The sequence below is a fragment of the Mobula birostris genome, chromosome 8 (genome assembly GCF_030028105.1).
Source record: "Mobula birostris isolate sMobBir1 chromosome 8, sMobBir1.hap1, whole genome shotgun sequence".
NCBI lineage: Eukaryota > Metazoa > Chordata > Chondrichthyes > Myliobatiformes > Myliobatidae > Mobula > Mobula birostris.
In genome coordinates this window covers 160682209-160701832 of record NC_092377.1, presented here as the reverse complement: position 1 = coordinate 160701832, position 19624 = coordinate 160682209, and the positions used below count along the sequence as shown (strand labels likewise).

Sequence of the window (19624 nt, the reverse complement as noted above, 5' to 3'; positions counted from 1 at the left end):
GATCTGGCCAAGGACTCAGCTCCACCTACTTGACTTTGCTCCATAACCCTTAATTCCCCTAATATGCAAAAATTTATCTAACCTTGTCTTAAATATATTTACAGAGGTAGCCTCCACTGCTTCATTGGGCAGAAAATTCCACAGATTCACCACTCTCTGGGAGAAGCAGTTCCTCCTCATCTCTGTCCTAAATCTGCTCCCCTGAATCTTGAGGCTACACAGTATCTCCTAGTTCTAGTCTCACCTACCAGTGGAAACAGCTTTCCTGCCTCTATCTTATCTATCCTTTCATAATTTTATATGTTTCTATAAGATCTCCTCTCATTCTTCTGAATTCCAGCGAGTACGGTCCCAGGTAACTCAATCTCTCCTCATAGTCTGTCCCCCTCATCTCTGGTATCAACCTGGTGAACCTTCTCTACACCACCTCCAAAGCCAGTATATCCTTCCTCAAATAACTAGACCAGAACTGCACACAGTACTCCAGGTGCTTCCTCACCAGTACTCTGTACAGGTGCAGCATAACCTCCCTGCTCTTAAATTCAATCCCTCTAGCAATGAAGGCTATCATTCCATTTGCCTTTTTGACAGCCTGCTGCACTTGCAAACCAACCTTCTGTGATTCATGCACAAGCACTCCTAAGTCGCTCTGCACAGCAGCACGCTGCAATTTTGTATCAGTAAAATAATAATCTGCTCTTTCATTTTTCCTTCCAAAGTAGATGACCTCACATTTGCCAACGTTGTACTCCATCTGCCAGACCCTTGCCCACTCACTTAACTGATCTATATCTCTCTGCAGACTCTTCATATCTTCTGCACAATTTGCTTTTCCACTCAATTTAGTGTCATCAGCAAATTTAGTCCCCTTGGTCCCCTTTCAGATCGTTAATGTAGATCATGAATAGTTGTGAGCCCAACACTGACCCCTGCGGCACACATTACTCTGCCAATCAGAGTAACACCCATGTATCTCAACTCTCTGCTTTCTATTAGTTAACCAATCCTCTATCCATGCTAATACATCACCCCCAACTCTATTATTGATTATTCTTCCCCAGTGCTGCTGGTGAGCTATTCAATCATGAGGGCATCACAGCCAGGCTTCCCTGCCCTTGCTTAATATCCACCGTCATTTCTTTACAGAAATCTTTGTAGAGATGGTGTTTAATCTGGAGATGTGTGAAGTACTGTACTTTGGGAGATCAAACTTAAGGGGACAGTTTGTAGCAGGAACCTTAACAGTATTAATTAATTAGTTACTTAATTTTAAAACTTGTTTAGATACAGCACGGAGTAGGCCCCTTTGGCCCTTTGAGCCTTGCCACCCAGCAACCCCCAATCACAGGACAATTTGCAATGACCAATTAACCTATCAATTGATATGTCTTTGGACTGTGGGAGGAAATTGGAGCACCTGGAGGAAACCCATTCAGTCATGGGGAGGAGGTACAAATTCCTTACAGGCAGCAATGGGAATTGAACCCGGTCGCTGATACTGTAAAGCATTGTGTTAACCACTTTGCTTCTGTGTAGCTTAGATAGAGAAAGATCTTGGGGTGCAAGTCCATAGCTCCCTGAAAGAGGTGGCACATGCTGATGGTGAAGTAAAGAATATTATACTTGCCTTAATTAGTCAAAGCAATAAGTTCAAGAGCCAAGAGGTTATGTTGCAGCTTTATAAACTGGCTAGATCTGTGCCTGGAGTATTGTATTCAATTCTGGACACTATTATAGGAAGGATGTGGACGCTTTGGAAAGGGCACCGAAGAAGTTTACCAGGATGCTGACTGGATTAGGGGGCATGTGGTATGAGGAGAGTCTCAACAAGCTTGTGTTGTCTTTTCTCTGGAGCCGCTGAGACCAAGGGAGACTTGACAGGTGTTTATAATTATGAGGGGTAATGATAGAACAGGCACAAAATATATTATTCCTTGAGTTGAAATGGCTAATACCAGAGAGCATGCATTTAAGGTGAGAGGGGATAAGTTCAGAGAAGATTGTTGGGCCAAGACTAGTGGATGTCTGGAATGTGCTTCTTGGGTTGGTAATGGAAGCAAATGCCACACAGACAGTTGAAAAGGTCTAAGGCAAATGAATGTGCAGATATCGGAGGTCTTCTGTAGGGAGAAGGGTCTAGATTAGTAGGCTTTCTACCCCACCACCACTACACACCACCTAGTGTTACTTTGCATGCATAAAGTCAGTCTATGTAGATAACAGTTACTTGTACATTGTGTTTTATAGGGTTGCTTTAATATTTATCTTTTTTTTGTTTTTTTTGTATTATGTTCCTTATGCTTATTGTTTTTTTTTTACACTGCATAGTAGAGAGAGTACAGAGAAGATTTACTAGAATGTTACCTGGGTTTCATCACCTAAGTTACAGAGAAAGGTTGAACAAGTTGGGTCTTTATTCTTTGAAAAGTAGAAGGTTGAGGGGGGACTTGATAGAGGTATTTAAAATTATGAGGGGAATTGATAGAGTTGACATGGATAGGCTTTTTCCATTGAGAGTAGGGGAGAAACAAATAAGGGGACATGAGTTGAGAGTTGAACGGCAAAAGTTTAGGGGTAACATGAGGGGGAACTTCTTTACTCAGAAACTGGTAGCTGTGTGGAACAAGCTTCCAGCAGAAGTGGTTGAGGCAGGTTCGATGTTGTCGTTTAAAGTTAAATTGGACAGCTATATGGACAGGAACGGAATGGAGGCTTATGGGCTGAGTGCAAGTCGGTGGGACTAGGTGAGAGTAAGGGTTCGGCACGGACTAGAAGGGCGAGATGGCCTTTTTCCGTGCTGTAATTGTTATATGGTTATATGGTATCTGGAGTAATAATTATTTCATTCTCTTTTACACTTGCGAGCTGTTGGGCTCCCCTCTGGCTGTGTCAGGAGTGATCCTTCTCTCTCCTTCATTACTGAGTGAGAGAGCCAGCTCTGAGATGTCTAACTGTTGGGATGAACAGTGGCTTTTGACGATGGACTCGAGATCACGGTCCCTTTGGGGGCTCTGCTGTTGCTTGCATGGTTGGTGGTGGAGGGCTGGAGTTGATGCTTTTGCTGAGGCTGGTGGGGAAAGGCAGAGGGCCAGAGTTGATGTTTTGCTGCTGATTGTGCATGGGAGGGGGAAGTGGGGGCTTTGGGGTTTTAACATTTTTATGTCATCTTTTTTTTGGGGTTGTCTTCTGTTTCGTGGATATCTGTGAAGGGTAAGAATTTCAGGTTGTATATTGTATATTTCCATCCTTGGACTCACTTTACACCGCACGCTGTTGGAGCAGTGCTGCCAGGATAATCAAGGACACGACCCACCCAGCCAACACACTTTTCGTCCCTCTTCCCTCCGGGAGAAGGCTCAGGAGCTTGAAGACTCGTACGGCCAGATTTGGGAACAACTTCTTTCCAACTGCGATAAGACTGCTGAACGGATCCTGACCCGGATCTGGGCCATAGCCTCCATATATTCGGACCTGCCTCTCGTTTTTTTTGCACTACCTTACTTTACATTTTCTATTTTCTATTTATGATTTATAATTTAAATTTTTAATATTTATTATCAATTTGTACTCCAGGGAGTATGAAGAGCAGAATCAAATATCGCTGTGATGATTGTATGCTCTAGTATCAATTGTTTGGCGACAATAAAGTATAAAGTAGGCGGGAGGAGAAGATGGCAGCGCACCATGATGAAAAATGATGTCGTATGTGTTAAATAGGGGCCGTGGACAATTCTGATTTGATGGAGAATGGACGTGAAAGCACAGAGGAACATCTGGAGAAATTTCTGAAACGCCCCTCCGCTGCTGCCGTTACTGCGCGGTCGGGAATCTTTCGGCGGGTAGGCCTCAAAATCCCCCGCCTTGCTTGCTTTTGGCAACCGAGAAAGAGGTCGAATCGCTCGAACAGAGATGGTGCTCAGTACTCGGTGTCGGAGAGCTGATCAGAGCTCGAAGTTTTCGGATGACTCAGATTCGGATTGTGGTCGGCATGGCAGGGAGAGATTTTCTTCTTTCTCCTGTCTGCGTGAGATGTGCGACATTTGAGAAACTTTGAACTTTACTGTGCTCACGGACTTCTTCATCAAGTTATGGTATTGTTGCACTGTTGTAACTATATGTATAATTATGTGGTTTTGTCAGTTTTTCAGTCTTGGTTTGTCCTGTGTTTTTGTGGTATCACACCGGAGGAAGTAATGTATCATTTCTTAATGCATGCATTACTAAATGACAATAAAAGGGGACTATGTGTCTTCATAATCTAAAGTATAAAGTACATATTCTCTGATAGTAATTGGAACCATTAAACCATTGAAGAATGGCAAGAAGCAATCTTGAACCTGAGTCTGAGGCCTCCGTTGGTCAGGGTCGACCATGGATGTTGTGACCCAGATGTTCAGATACATAAGCCAGGGCAGTGCAATATGGAGAGCAAGCTGTTGCCCATGTAGGAAGCTCCCCTTCTCCACGCATCTGATGAACCCAAAGGAACAGTAGAGGTTGATACACTTTGGCACCAGCAGTGTCATCAAGAGTTGCTAGTTCATGTTGAAGTCAACATAGAGTTAATTACTAGTCCAGTTATGATATAATTATGAAGACACGCAGTCCTCTTTTATTGTCATTTAGTAATGCATGCATTAAGAAATGATACAATACTTCCTCCGGTGTGATATCACAAACCACAGGACAGACCAAGACTGAAAAAAACTAACAAAACCACATAATTATAACATATAGTTACAACAGTGCAACAATACCATAACTTGATGAAGTCCATGAGCACAGTAAAAGTTCAAAGTCTCTCAAATGTCCCACATCTCACTCAGACGGAGAGAAGGAAGAAAAACTATCCCTGCCATACCCGACCACGGTCCGACTCTGAGTCATCCGAAAACTTCGAGCTCTAATCAGCTCTCCGACACCGAGTACTGAGCGCCATCTCTATCCGAATGATTCGACCTCCATCTCGGTCGCCAACAGCAGGCAAAGCCGGGGATTTTGAAGCCTTCCCTCCGAAAGATTCCTGACTGTACAGTAACAACAGCAGCAAACGAGCATTTCAGAAATTTTTCCAGATGTTCCTCTGTGCCTTCATGTCCGTCTCCATCAAATCAGAATTGTCCACGGCCCCTATTTAACGGATACGATATCATTTTTCACCGGAGAGCTGCGCACGCGCGGCGCACTGCTTTCTCTCCTCCCGCCATGTTTGGCACAACAAAGTGGGGCGAAGGGCCTGTTCCTGTGCTGTATTGTTCAATCTTCTATGTTTGAGATCATATCACAACTGTTTTGTTTCCCATTCATTGGACCCCATAACCAGGGCTTGTGATCTGCACCAGCTACTCATACGACCATCCACCACCTCCTCCCATGGCTTCACGTGACCCTGATCGGGCGGTGGGTGCTATGCAGGTGCTACACCTTTCTCAAGGGTGACCTGCAGGCTAACGGAGAAAAGGAGCATCTTACACCTCTTTTGGTAAAGACATATCTCCACCTGCCACCCAAGACAGATAATAAGTAAGTGCATGAATAAATAAAACAAACACCAGAGTCTGCGGGCAGGGGCTGTGTCTACAAGTGAAACCTTTACACATTACACATCAGTTAGAGCTGGTACTGGCTGCAGCACCGTCTGACATGGGGTCGGAGGTGGGTGCTATTGCACAGGATCAAAGTAAGCTGCAGAGAGTTGTAAATTAGTCAGCTCCGTCATGAGCACGAGCCCCCGTAGTATCCAGGACATCTTCGAGGATTAATGCCTCAAAAAGGCGGCATCCGTTATTAAAGGCCCCTGTTTCCCAGGACATGCCCTCTTCTCATTGCTACCATCAGGGTGGAGATAGTGGAGCCTGAAGGCTCACACTCAATGATTCAGGAACAGCTTCTTCCCATCTGTCATCCGATTTCTGAATGAATATTGAACCCATGGACACTACCTCACTGCTTTTTATGCCTTTTCTTTGCATTATTTAATTTAACTATTTTATGTATCTGCTTACTGTAATTCACAATTTTTTCTCTATTATTATGTATTGCATTGTACTGCTGCCGCAAAGAAAACAAATTTCAAACCTGATTCTGATTAATTGCAACAGAATGTGATGTAGAATGAGCTTCTCTCTCTCTCTGATGGCAAGGTGGACCAGGAGGACATGAGCATCAGTATATTCATCTTGTTCTGACATATAGCCCTTTGCCACTGAAACCCTAGAGTCAATTCAATAAAACCAAGCTTTTGTCACTGCCCAAAAGCATGGTGCAGCAAAGGTTTGAGGTCCTGTCCCAGTGGGACAAAGCAATATCTGGCGAGGAGCCATAGAGTGACATCTGCAATGGTTCAGCGGGATTAAGGAATATACACTGCTAAAGGAAAGATGTAAATAAGGTTGAAAGAGTATGGAGAAAATTTACAAGGATTTTGGCAGAACTGGAGGACCTGTGTTATGAGGAAGGATGGAATCGATTAGGATTTTATTCCTTGGAACATAGAAGACTGAGGGGAGATTTGATAGAGGTATACAAAATTATGAGGGGCACAGATAGGGTAAATGCAAGCAGGCTTTTCCCACTGAGGTTGGGTCATGGATTAAGGGTGAAAGGTGAAAAGTTCAAAGTGAATATGAGGGGAAACTTCTTCACTCAGAGGGTGGTGAGAGTGTGGAATGAGCTGTCAGAGCAAGTGGTGCATGTGAGCTCGATCTCAATGTTTAAGAGAAGTTTGGATAGGCACATGGATGGTAAAGGTATAGAGTGCTATGGTCCTGGTGCAGGTTGATTGGAGTTTAAATGGTTTGGCAAGGAATAGATAAGTTGAAGAGTCTGCCTCTGCACTGCACTATGACCTTTCATGGCCCTACTTGCAGAGGTACATGGGGCAAAGGGGTGGACAGCCCTGTCCGTGCTGAACAGGGCATACGTCAAAGAGAATTATGAGCAGTTTTGAGCCCCTTATCTAAGAAAGAATGTGCTGGCATTGGGCAGGGCCCAGAGGAGGTTCAGAAGGAGGATCCTAGGTTTGAATGGGTTAATGTATGAGGAGCATTTGATGGTTCTGGGCCTGTATTTGCTGGCATATAGCAGAATGAGAGGCAATCTTATTGAAACCCATTGAAGGCCCAGAAAGAGTGAACATGGAGAGGTATTTTTCCTACGGTGGGGGCATCTAAGACCAGAGGACACAACCTCAGAATAGAATGATATCTCTTTAGAACAGAGATGAAAAGGAATTTCTTTAGCCAGAGAGTGGTGAATCTGTGGAATTCAATGCCACAGCCTGCTGTGAAGGCCAAGATGTTGGGTATATTTAAAGCAGAGGTCAATATGTTCTTGATTAGGAAGGCTGTCAAAGGATATGTTGAAAAGACAGGAGAGTGGAGTTGAGAGGGATAATAAATCAGCCATGATGGAATGGCGTAATAGCCTTGATGGGCCAAATGGCCCAATTCTAGTCCTATGTCTTGTGGTCTTACAGCTGATTCAAAACCAAAAGAGCAGAGTGAATTTAATCTGCCTTGTCACTGCCGGAGCGATGGATTCCATAGCTTTCTTTAACTTCTCCGAGAGAAAGAACAGATATTTCCATGGGATGGCAATTTTTTGGATCACAGGATTACATTGTGCTGAGCTGGAGTTTCACTTTGGCACTAGTTAGGCCCTTTCCAATGAAGCTTCATATATTTAAAAACTTATTCTGTAACATTATACGAGGGGGGCATAATTTTAAAGTATGGGCGATGTCAGAGGTAATTTTTCTACACAGAGAGTGCTGAGTGTGTCACACGCATTTATGAAATTCTCAGATAGGCACATGGATGATGGAAAATTGGAGGGCTATGCAGGAGGGAAGGGTTAGATTCATCTGAGAGTAGGTTAAAAGGTCAGCACAACATTGTGGGTCGAAGGTACTGTGCTGTACCGTTTCTAGGTTCTACGTTCAAACCACTGTTCAAAATTGTCCATCAATAGTCCTGGCTGTGCTGCTGTACTGCTCTGTGTTCAATTATTTTGGTATCAGCTCATCCCTCTGCAATTGGACCTTGGTCTTTCTGACCAACAGACCCCAATCAGTTAAGTTAGACAACCTCTCCTCCTCCACTCTCACCTTGAACACCGGCGTGCGTCAAGGCTGTGTGCTGAGCCCTCTTCTGTACTCCTTTTTCACCTATGACTGCATTCCTATACATGGTTCTAGCTCCATAATCAAGTTTGCAGACGACACCACGGTGGTTGGCCTGATCAGAAGGGATGACGAGATGGTCTACAGGGACGAGGTCCAGCACCTGGCTGCGTGGTGTGCCAACAACAGCCTGGCCCTTAACACCCAGAAGACCAAGGAGATCATTGTGGACTTCAGGCATGCTAGGAGCCACAATTACGTCCCCATCTACCTCAACGGAGCTGTAGTGGAGCGTGTATCAAGCTTCAAATTCCTTGGTGTCCACTTTTCTGAGGATCTCACCTGGTCCCTGAGCTCCTCCATCCTGATCAAAAAGGCGCAACAGCGCCTTTATTTCCTGTGGAGCATCAAGAAAGCTCACCTCTGTCCCTGGATACTGATGGACTTTTACTGCTGTACCATTGAGAGCATACTCACCAACTGCATCTCAGTGTGGTATGGTAAGTGTCCCATATAGGACCGCAAAGCACTCCAGCGTGTGGTGAAAACTGCCCAGCGGATTATCGGCACCCAGTTGCCCACCATTGAGAACATCTACCATAAACACTGCCTGGGCAGGGCGAAAAGCATTATCAAGGAAGCACCTCACCCTAACCATGGACTTTTTACTCTCCTCCCACCTGGTAGGCACTACAGGAGCCTCCGCTCCCGCACCAGCAGGCACAGGAAGAGCTTCTTCCCTGAGGCTGTGACCCTGCTGAACCTCACATCACAGCGCTAAGCAGTATTGCACCCATATTGTACTGTCTCAGTACTCTTATATTTGTGTGCTGTAGCACTTACTTTTTATTCACAGTTATTTTGTAAATAACACTATTCTTTGTATTTCTGGTCACATGCTAACTGCCTTTCATTGGCTTTGTATCTGTACTCGGCACAATGACAATAAAGATAAATCTAATTTAAATCTAATCTAATCTAATTTTAATTATTGTATGAGGGCATGTGCATCTATATGTCTTTACTTAAGATTAAGCCTAGGTATGTATACTAGGGTAACTGTTCAAATGTGCATTTGTATATATGGTTTACATTAGCCTGTGCACATACAGTATATAATGTGTGTGAGTATGTTTGGAAGCATGCTTATTGTATAAATGTGTTTGTTTCAGTGCACAATAGACTTGGCAGTGGTCAGGCCTGGCTACCCTGCCGTTAATTTACAAAATTGCTGACATTCAGGTTTTGCATGGACTTGAAAGATGTCTGTAGTGTATATAATTGTAGGTCCTGTCATATTCCAGCAAAAGCCAATAGGACAGAACTGCCAGAAGAGAAATATGCTTCCTATGGTGGGAGAGTCTAAGACTGGAGGACACAGCCTCAGAATAGAGGGACGTCCATTTAGAACAGAGATGAAGAGGGATTTCTTTAGCCAGAGCGTGGTGAATCTGTGGAATTCGTTGCCACAGACAGCTGTAGAGGCCAAGTCATTGAGTATATTTAATGCAGAGATTGATAGGCTCTTGATTTAGCAGGACAAGAAAGTCCCTCGCCTAAGAATCACATCATGGAAAGGAAAGGGATCGTCTCACAGGATAAACAATGGAATGTCAGAGTACAGTTGTCATATGTGCATTAAGAACTGCCCATATGTCTAAGGAGCTGAGGTTAACAGAATCCATAAAACAAAGGAACAGAATTAGGCCATTTGGCCTATCAAGTCTGCTCTGTTATTTGATTTATTATCCCTCTCAGCACTGTAGCAGCCAATTCTAAGAAATCAATTGCCACTGCTAGCGAATTAGCGTGTGTTGTTATCCTTGTACGACACTCCCTCCAATCACGCCAGTAATGATCTTCCAAAAGTCAAAGAACTGTATTCGATCCTTCATCAGCAGCAACTTAAAGCAATGAAACTTAGACTAGCGATATTAAGTGTACTTAAGTGGACTTAATCAAAGTTAAATAGAGTTAAGCTATTTCAAATGTAATCAAATGAAGTTAAGCATAAAGTAAGCGTAACTAAGCGGTCAACAAAAGATATGACATACGTCGGTCCCCAGCTACATACTGCCCAGAACAAAGCACAAATACATAACATATGGAGAGAGGGGGAGGGAGGGAGGGTGGGGGAAGTTGAAGGGGAGAGAGAGAGAGAGAGAGAGAGAATGTATATGTATAATCACGAAATAAATTACATGCATATAAAAATATACAGAAATTAAACTCTGTGAGAATTTCCTTCACAAAGAAATTCAAGGGTAGGAGTTTATGGAATTCAGAACTTTAGTAGAAGGTGTTCTCACAATCCTTTCAGGTTCAAGAGTTCTAAGGTATAGGTTCAGCAAAAATACAGCAATATCAACATACTGACAAATCAGGATAGCAGATGGTCTGTGGGGTGAGGAGGCAGGAAAATATGTATCATACGTGTCTAGTCCCTATCCTATAGTGACAGGCTGGGTATCTGAGGTGGAGAGTCTCACCACGTGACACCCCAAAGTCTTTCCATACCCATGAGACAAGTCAATTGTCTGATAGAATGCTCTCTGCTGCAAATCCAAATCCTACGAAAAGTAGTGGATACAACCCAGTGCATCACAGGTATAGTCCTCGCCAACACTGAGCGTATCTACAGGGAATATTGTTGCAGGAAAGCTGCATCCATCATTAGGGAGTCCCACCACCCAGGCCACGCTCTCTTCTCACTGCTGCCATCAGGAGGGAGGTACAGGAGCCTTAAGTTCCACATCACAGAAGCTCAGGAGCAGTTATTACCCTTCAACCATCACATTAAGTGGATAACTTCGCTCACCTCAACCCTGAAGTGATTCCACAATTTCTGGACTCAATTTCAAGCACTCTGTAACTCAACATTCTTTCTTTCTTTCTTTCTTTCTTTATTTATTTATTATTTTGTTTGTCTTTTAGTGTTTGCATAATTTTGTAGTCATTTGCACAGTCGTAGCTTGTTTGTCTTTGTTCGTGTATCATTTTTCATTGATTCTATTGTGTTTCTTTGTATCTACTGTGAATGGCCACAAGAAAAATGCATCTCAGGGCATATATGAACTTTGAGAATAAATTTACTTTGAACTTTATTTTCTTGCATAAATGAGTCAATGGCAAGGGACAAGAAGCTCGTTCTCTCTCCCCTTCTCTCAGACTGTAAAAGGGGTCTATGGTGGCGGATTGATGGGATTTTTGTTCGAAAACTCTGTGCCAAGTTTCAGATCTTACAGTAGCAGACCACAGAGTCTTTTCCTCAGGGTCTCTCTCACTCTGCAGGCTGAATGAGCCTCTAGACTGGTTGTGGGACCATTGCTTAAAAACCACACAGCCTTTGCAATTTGATGAGGTAAATATTGATTACCCTACAAGCCATGCATTAAATGCCCTTGACATTTTGCAGACTATTTGCGAAATCTCAACACTTATGCTTATTGCTTGTTGAAGATACTACATGAGACCAAACAGCAACTGTTAAGGTGATCATTGCTAACAATGATCACCTTATTGATCAACCAAATCAACCCTCAACCAAATTATAACAATGGGAGAAAGACATTCAGTCCCTCTAGCATTAATATCATTCAAAATTTCTTTTCTTGTATAGTCTGCCTTAGTGGGCATGTCCCACAGCTTTACCCTTAGTAACACATTACAGAGAAAAGCTTAAACTGATCTTTCAGGTGTGGCAAAACTTGACCTGCAAAGCTGCCAGGGTCGTCTACTCTATCCAGTGCTCCCAATGCGGCCTCCTCTCCATTGGTAAGACCTGTCGTAAATTGGGGGATGGCTTTGTTGAGCACCTCTGCTCCACCTGCGTGACTTCCAGGCAGCCAACATTTTAATTCCAAACCCCATTCCCGTTCTGACATGTCGGTCTATGGCCTCCTCGTGTGCCAAGATGGGGCCACCCTCAGGGTGGAGGATTAACACCTTATCTTCTGTTTGGATAGCCTCCAACCTGATGGTATGAATATCGACTTCTCCTTCAGGTGAAAAAAAAATCCCTCCCCCCCCCCGTTCTATTCCCCACTCTGGCCTTTTAACCCTTCTCACCCACCTATCACTTCTCCCTGCATTCTCTCCTCCTTCCCTCTCTCCTATGATCCAATCTCCTCCCCTACCAGATTCCTCCCTCTCCAGCCCTTGACCTTTCCTACCCACCTGACTTCCCCATCACCTTGTAGCTATCCTCCTCCCCCTTCACCCCCACCCCAACTTTTTATTCTGGCATCTTCTCCCTTCCTTCCCAGTCCAGAAGAAGAGCGTCGGCCCGAAACGTCGGCTGTTTATTTATTTCCATAGATGCTGCCTGACTTGCTGAGTTCCTCCAGCATTCTGTTGGTGTTCCTTTGGATTTCCAGCATCTGCAGACTTACTCGTGTAACTGACCTTCGCTGTCCCTTAACTGGCACGTTATGTCATCTGGTTGAGCCCTATCAGAGATATGTTGCTGAAAATTCTTACTGGTATCCTTGCTGCTTTGAGTCCTGATGAAGGATTTTGGCCTGAAATGCCAACTGTACATTTACCTCCAATTTACCTCTAGCTTCTGAGTTCCTCCAGCATTTTGTGTGTGTGTTCCTCTGAATTTCTAGCATCTGCAGCCTCTCTTCTGTTTTGAGATTTGACTATTTCAATCTCTTCTGTCCTGCCTTCATCCTCACTAAACCTAAGCTTCTTCAAACCACTATCTCCTGGATCAATACTCACCTTAAGTCCATTTAACTAATAACTCGAGGAGAAGATGACGACGCGACGCAGCTCGCAGCGGCCACTCCGGTGGTGATATCTGTTATCTGTCAAGTAGGGTGCCGTGCACAATCCTGATTTGATGGAGACGGACATGAGAGCACGGAAGAACAACTGGAGGAACTTCTGAAATGCCTGCTTCGCTGCCGCTGCTACTGTGTGATCCAGAATCTCCGGAGGGGAAGGCCCCGAGTCCTCGGCTTTGCTTGTTGCTCCGTGGCCGGGGCGGGGTCGAAGCGCTCGGCAGAGGATGGTGCTCAGGAGGCTGTATTGGAGGGGCTGGTTGGAGGCTAGAAGTTTTCGGACGGACTCAGAGTCGGCTGTGGTCGGGTGCTTCCAATGCACTGGCAGTTGTTGGCGCCTGGAGGTTAAAAGCAGGGAGAGTTTCTCCCTTTTGCCGCCTGCTATTGGGACTATCGGGGTCGGTGGGAACTTTGAAACTTTTTTTTACTGTGCCCATGGTCTGTTCTTTATCAAATTACGGTATTGCTTTGCACTGCTGTAATTATATATTATAATTATGTGGTTTTGTCAGTGTTAGTCTTTGGTTTGTCCTTTTTTTTTTGTGATATCACTCTGAAGGAACATTGTGTCATTTCTTAATGCATGCATTTCTAAATGACAATAAACGAGGACTGAGTGTCCTCATAATCTAATCTAATACTCTGCTGTCACTGACCTACACAAAGTCAGTCATTCTGTTCCGGAGTTGGCCAGCAGAGGCAGACATAGTTCTCTATTGACTACACATGTTCCCAATTAACATCTGCTCATTTAAACCCTGCTTCCCGTACCTTACTTAAGGTGTGATCTTATAAGTAGCAAGAGACTCTGGTGTATATTTTTTCATTTTTTCTGTGTTTTTTTTATGTCTGCTGCCTGCCTGCCTGCCATTTCTGGATCTTATTTCTGCATGAAGATCTTGGATTACTAAACTTGTGCTTGGAATACTGCAGTTTTGAGTTGACCAGTTGCCTGTTTTTGCCCATCCTGGCTAAAAGAAAGCATAACTTGCTTTTGAATCTGCACATCAGCTCCTGTCTGCATCGTGGTTTCTGCAATTGGGTTTACTCACACTCCTCAGCAGTACAATGATCAGAGTACACACACGTCACCATAAACAACCCTGAGATTCTTTTTCCTGCGGGCATACTTAGCAAATCTATAGAACAGTAACTGTAAACAGGATCAATGAACAAAAAACTGTGCACATGCAAATATGAATAGATAGCAATAAATAAGGAGAGCATGAAATAACAAGATAAGGAGTCCTTAAAGTGAGATCATTGGTTGTGGGAACACCAGAAGTAGAATGAGTGCAGTTATCCTCTTTTGCTCAAGAGCGTAATGAGCCAAGAGCCTGTTCTTGAACCTGGTGGTGTGAGTCCTGGGGCACCTGTACCTTTTACCTGATGGCAGCAGTGAGAAATTAGCATGGTGGGGAAGATCTTTGATGATGGATGCTGCTTTTCTACGACGTTTTGTGTAAATCTGCTCAATGGTTGGGAAGGCTTTGCCCATGATGTACTGGATGGGATCCACTACCTTTTGTAGGATTTTCCATTCAAAGGCATTGGAGTTCCCATACCAGGCTATAATGCAGCCAGTCAATACTGTAGAGAGCTGAACTTTCAACCCAGTGACCTGAGTTTGATTTCCAATCAAGCCATTTCCCATACACAGTGTCTCAGTTTTTAAATTCTGAGCTCTCCCTCTACTCCTCAGAGCCCTCCAAAGTATCTGTTCATTAATTTTTAGGCAAGCCTGTTTTTCATCATTCCAGTAATACATCCTTTAATAACCCAATACATCACACTCCTCCCCACAGTTGGCATCTACGGGAGGCATTGTCTCAAGAAAGGAACATCCACCATGGAAGATTCATAATATCCACCCGCACTTCAATGGCTGAGCAGATCGAAATATTCATAGCTGATTGTCAGGTTCCTGCGATACTGATCTTATTATTATATTTCAAAATGCTCAACTTCCAAAACAGCATCAGCACTAAGAAAAGTGTGCTTCATCTGCAGAATCCCAGAACTTAATTATGTTTTTCCAAACGCTGCTGATCAAAAACCACAGGTGCTTGCAGCACTGGGGTCACCGGTCACAGCACTGATGCTGATATATGGGTGACCTTCATGTTGTCACACAGGAGAGTTTATGATGTGCCTTCAGTTTGGTTATTAAGGTGAAGTGATGGGCCATATACACTGGGTGGCGACTTTATTAGGTACACCTGTACACATGCTTGTTAATGCAAGTACCTAATGCAGAATTCAAAGCGGATATGGTCAAGAGGTTCAATTGTTCTTCAGAGTTGGGAAGGAGTGTGATCTAAGTGACTTAGACCATGGAATGATTGTTGGTGCTGAAACGGGTGGTTCAAATATCCCAGAAACTGCTGATCTCTGGGATATTCATACACAACATTCTTCAGATTTTATATAGAATGGTGTGAAAACCAAAAATAAATCCAGTGAGCAGAAGTTCTGTGGGCAAAAAATGCCTTATTAATCAGTGAGGTCAGAGGAGAATGCTATACCGCTTCAAGCTGACAGGAAGGTGACAGTAACTCAAATAACCACACGTTACAACAGTGGTGTGCAGAAGAGCATCTCTGAACACACAACATGACAAACGTTGAAGTGGATGGGCTACAGCTGCAGAAGACCACGAGCATACACTCAGTGGCTACTTTATTAGGTACAAGAGGTCACAGAGTGTTCTACCTCAATATTCAATTTCTTACAGACACTCACAATGGAGCAAAGAAATATAAATATGACAAAGAAATAATCAATGGAAAACTACACAAAAAGACTGACAAACAAGGTGAGTCCACTCTCAGGGGGGGAGGAGCAACACCTTATATTCCGTCTGCAGCTAGCCTCCTTCCCCTCCCCCCACCTTTTTATTCTGGCATCTTCCCCCTTCCTTCTCAGTCCTGAAGAAGGGTCTTGAAATGTTGACTATCTATTCATTTCCATAGATACTTCCTGACCTGTAGAGTTCCTCCAGCATTTTGTGTCTGTCATATTGCATTAATAGCATCTGCAGACTTTCTTGTGTTTCTGACAATAAAACAATAATGCAAAAGAAGACAAAGTTTACGAATAAGAAAAAGTAAATAAAAAATAATACTGAGAACATAAGTTGTAGAGTCCTTGAAAATGAGTCCATAGGTTGTGGAATCAGTTGAGAGTTGAGCTGAATGAAGTTATCCACACTGGTTCAGGAGCCTGATGGTTGAATGCTAATAACTGTTCCTGAATTTGATACGTATGTACTTTGATTATACATTTACTTTGAACTTTGAAATGCTGATCCATGCACAATGGCGCTTTAACAAGTCATACCCACCAAACCTTTCTTGTAGTTTTCCAGCAATGGAAAGATTTTTAATCCAGCCAGGATCCATCAGGCTCCTGAACCAACATGGACATTATTTATTCCTTTTTTGTTTATTATTAATATTATTTATGTTTTTTGTATTTGCACAGTTTGACTTCTTTTACACATAGGTTGTTTATCCATTTTTGCTTATGTGTCATTTTTCATTGTTTCTTTGTTCTACTGTGAACGCCCACAAGAAAATCAATCTTAGGGTAATATATGGAGATGTATACATTCTTTGATAATAAATTTACTTTGAACTTTGAACTCTCGAACTTTGATAGATGGAAGCTAGTAAAGTGAGAAAGATAGTAAAGTGTTCACCACTGGGAAATGGAAAATCTCATAGCTTTTCATTCTTTCCCTTGCTCTACCTCAATGCACATGCAATGAAATGGCCTGTATGGATGGCATGCAAAGCAATGTCTTTCACTGTACCTTAGTACATGTGACAATAATAAACCAATTTACCAATTATCACTACTGAAGGGTGAATCTGACCTTCTAGCAGCCAGTCACTTTAATTCTCTGACCCATTCCCTCTCTGTCTCTCTCTTTGATATCCCATGCTGTTCCACTGGAGGCAATGAACATCATCCGTCTAGCAAGTTTGAACCCTGGGAACTCGGTACTGAATTCATCTGTTTCAGCTCATTTACGTACATCAGCACTGACGTACATCCCTCACCTGTAACACGTGCTCTGTTTTTCTCTCTACACCATAGGTTCCCAAACTGGGGTCCATGGATCCCTTGTTTAAAGGTATTGGTCCATGGCGAAAAAACGGTTGGGAACCACTGCTCTACACAGATGCTGTTTGATTTGTTGAGAATTTGCTTTTATTTCAGATGTCCAGCAATCACTCATGGTTCCAGCAGATACTCTTCCTTATGTTGTCCTCATTCACATCCCCCTACACCACCTCCAGACAAACAAGCAGTCCTCAACCTCTCTTAGATAGAGTCTTAGAGCACTACAGCACATAAACAGGTCCTTGGCCTATCTAGTCTGTGCCAAACTGTAATTCTGCCTAGTTGCATTGACCTGCACTGGGACAATAAACCTCTGTAACCCTCCCACGCGTGTACTTATCCAAATTTCTCTTAAACGTTAAAATCAAACTTGCATCTGCCACTTCTCCTGGCAGCTTGTTCCACACTCGCATGTCCCTCTGAGTAAAGAGGTTCTCCTCACAAACACGAGAAAATCTACCGATGCTGAAAGTCCAAGGCAATCCAGTCCTGATGAGGGTCTCAGACCGAAACGTCGACTGTTTGCTCTTTTCCATGAATGCTGCCTCACCTGCTGAGTTTCTCCAGCATTTTCTGTGATGAGATTCTCCTTCTGGTTCCACTTACATAGTTCACCCTTCAACCTTAACCTATGACCTTCTAGTTCTAGTCTCAGCCAATCTCAGTGGAAAAAAGCTTGCTTGCATCTCCCCTATCTATACCTCTCATAATTTTGTACACTTCCATCATATAGTCCCATATTCTCCTACACTCTAAAGAAGAAAGTCCTAACCTATTCAACTTTTCCCTACAACTCAGTTCCTCAAATCATGGCAACATCCTTGTAAATTTTCTTTGCACTCTCTCAATCTCATTGACATGTTGCCTGTAGATAGGTGACCGGTACTGCACAGAGTACTCTAAATTAGGCCTGACCATCACTTTATGCTACTTCAACATAGCATCCCAACTCCAGTACACAATACTTCGATTACTGAAGGCAAATTGCCAGAAGCTCTCCTTATGAACCTATCTACCTGTGACACCACTTTCAAGGAATTATGGATCTACATTCCCAGATTCCTCTGTTCTACCTTTCTCCCCACCCTATCACTCTCTTTGTTCTCTGCACCCTGCCTTTTTCTGCAACTTAACATACTCTTTGTTCCATTTCCGACTTGTTGAAAAGTCAACAATTTGAAACATCACTAATTCTGTTCATCATTCTACTTATACTGCGTGCCCTGGTTTTTAATTTCAGATTTTCAATATACTTTGCAAAAGTACACCCAGTGGCCACTTTATCAGGTACACCTGTAGACCTGATCGTTACTGCAAATATCTAATCAGCATGTGGTAGCAACTCAATGCATAAAAGCATGCAGACGTGGTCAAGAGATTCAGTTGTTGTTCATGCCAAACATCAGAATATGGAAGAAATGTGAGCTAAGTGAATTTGACCATGAAATGATTGTTGGTGCCAGGGGCAGGGTGGTTTGAGTATCTCAGAAACTTCTGATCTCCTGGGGGATCTTCATGCACAACAGTCTCTAGAGATTGCAGAGGGTGGTGTGAAAGACAAAAAAAAATCCAGTGAGCTGCAATTCTGTGGGCAAAAGTGCCTTGCTACCGAGAGTCAGAGGAGAATGGACAGACTAGTTCAAGCTGATAGAAAGGCAGTAACCACACATTACAACAGTGGTGTGTAGAAGAGCATCTGTGAATGCATGAACTTTGAAGGGGATGGGCTACAGCAGCAGAAGACAATGAACATACACCCAGTGGCCACTTTATTAGCTACAGGAGGTACCCAATAAAGTGGCCACTGAGTGTATCTTTGCACACGAATTAAGCAGTTTTTGAGTGGAAACTCTTCATGGGCATGGTTACACCCTGTGTCTCTGATTAAACCCTGTAGTTTTCTTGATGAACTAAAACTGAATTAACTATTCAAGGAGTGACTTTATTTTGATGACATTTATTAATGAGACTTCATCATCTACTTCAGAACTCCTCTCCTGGATGAATTTACATGCAAAATCATTCTTGTACAAAATGGCTCGTGTTCAGTGCAACATGATTAACAAGTAGAATGTTTTTATTTAAATGAGCAGTGCTCCATCTCCGGTGCTAAACCTCAATGGCTCAGACAGCCTGTAAACACAGTAGGATAACATTACTGAACTGAGTTGATTTGGATTGAAAAATTGAATTTTATTTGGTCAGTGCTCAACCAAGGTTGAATTGGCTTTATTTATTTATGATTTATTGTTTTTAAAGTCATCAATTTCACACACCTATCACTAGTAGCAACATAACACCGATGATTACAAACACAAAATGGGATCATGCCCATCTGTAATTAGGAACTTCATGCTCGCTCTATCTGTCTCCAGTGCCAAGGATATTTCCCATCTGGGAACACAACGTCTTTTGCTTGCCAAAGCGGCAGATGTAAATGTGTGCTCTTTATGCCAGTGCATTCTGTAGAGGACATCTCCAGCCACACTGCAATCCACCCACACTGATTCACCGTGTCTGACATCACCCAAGTGCAGAAGAAGGGGGAGATGCCAATGCAAAGTGAGGGAGAGCAGATAATGTTCAG

General features: G+C 43.2%; 1 protein-coding gene across 2 annotated transcripts in view; it reads right to left on the bottom strand.

Moving 5' to 3' along the window:
- Window positions 1-19624, bottom strand: part of LOC140201876 (substance-P receptor-like) — a 100562-nt gene that overhangs the window by 50332 nt on the left and 30606 nt on the right. The window lies entirely within an intron of this gene.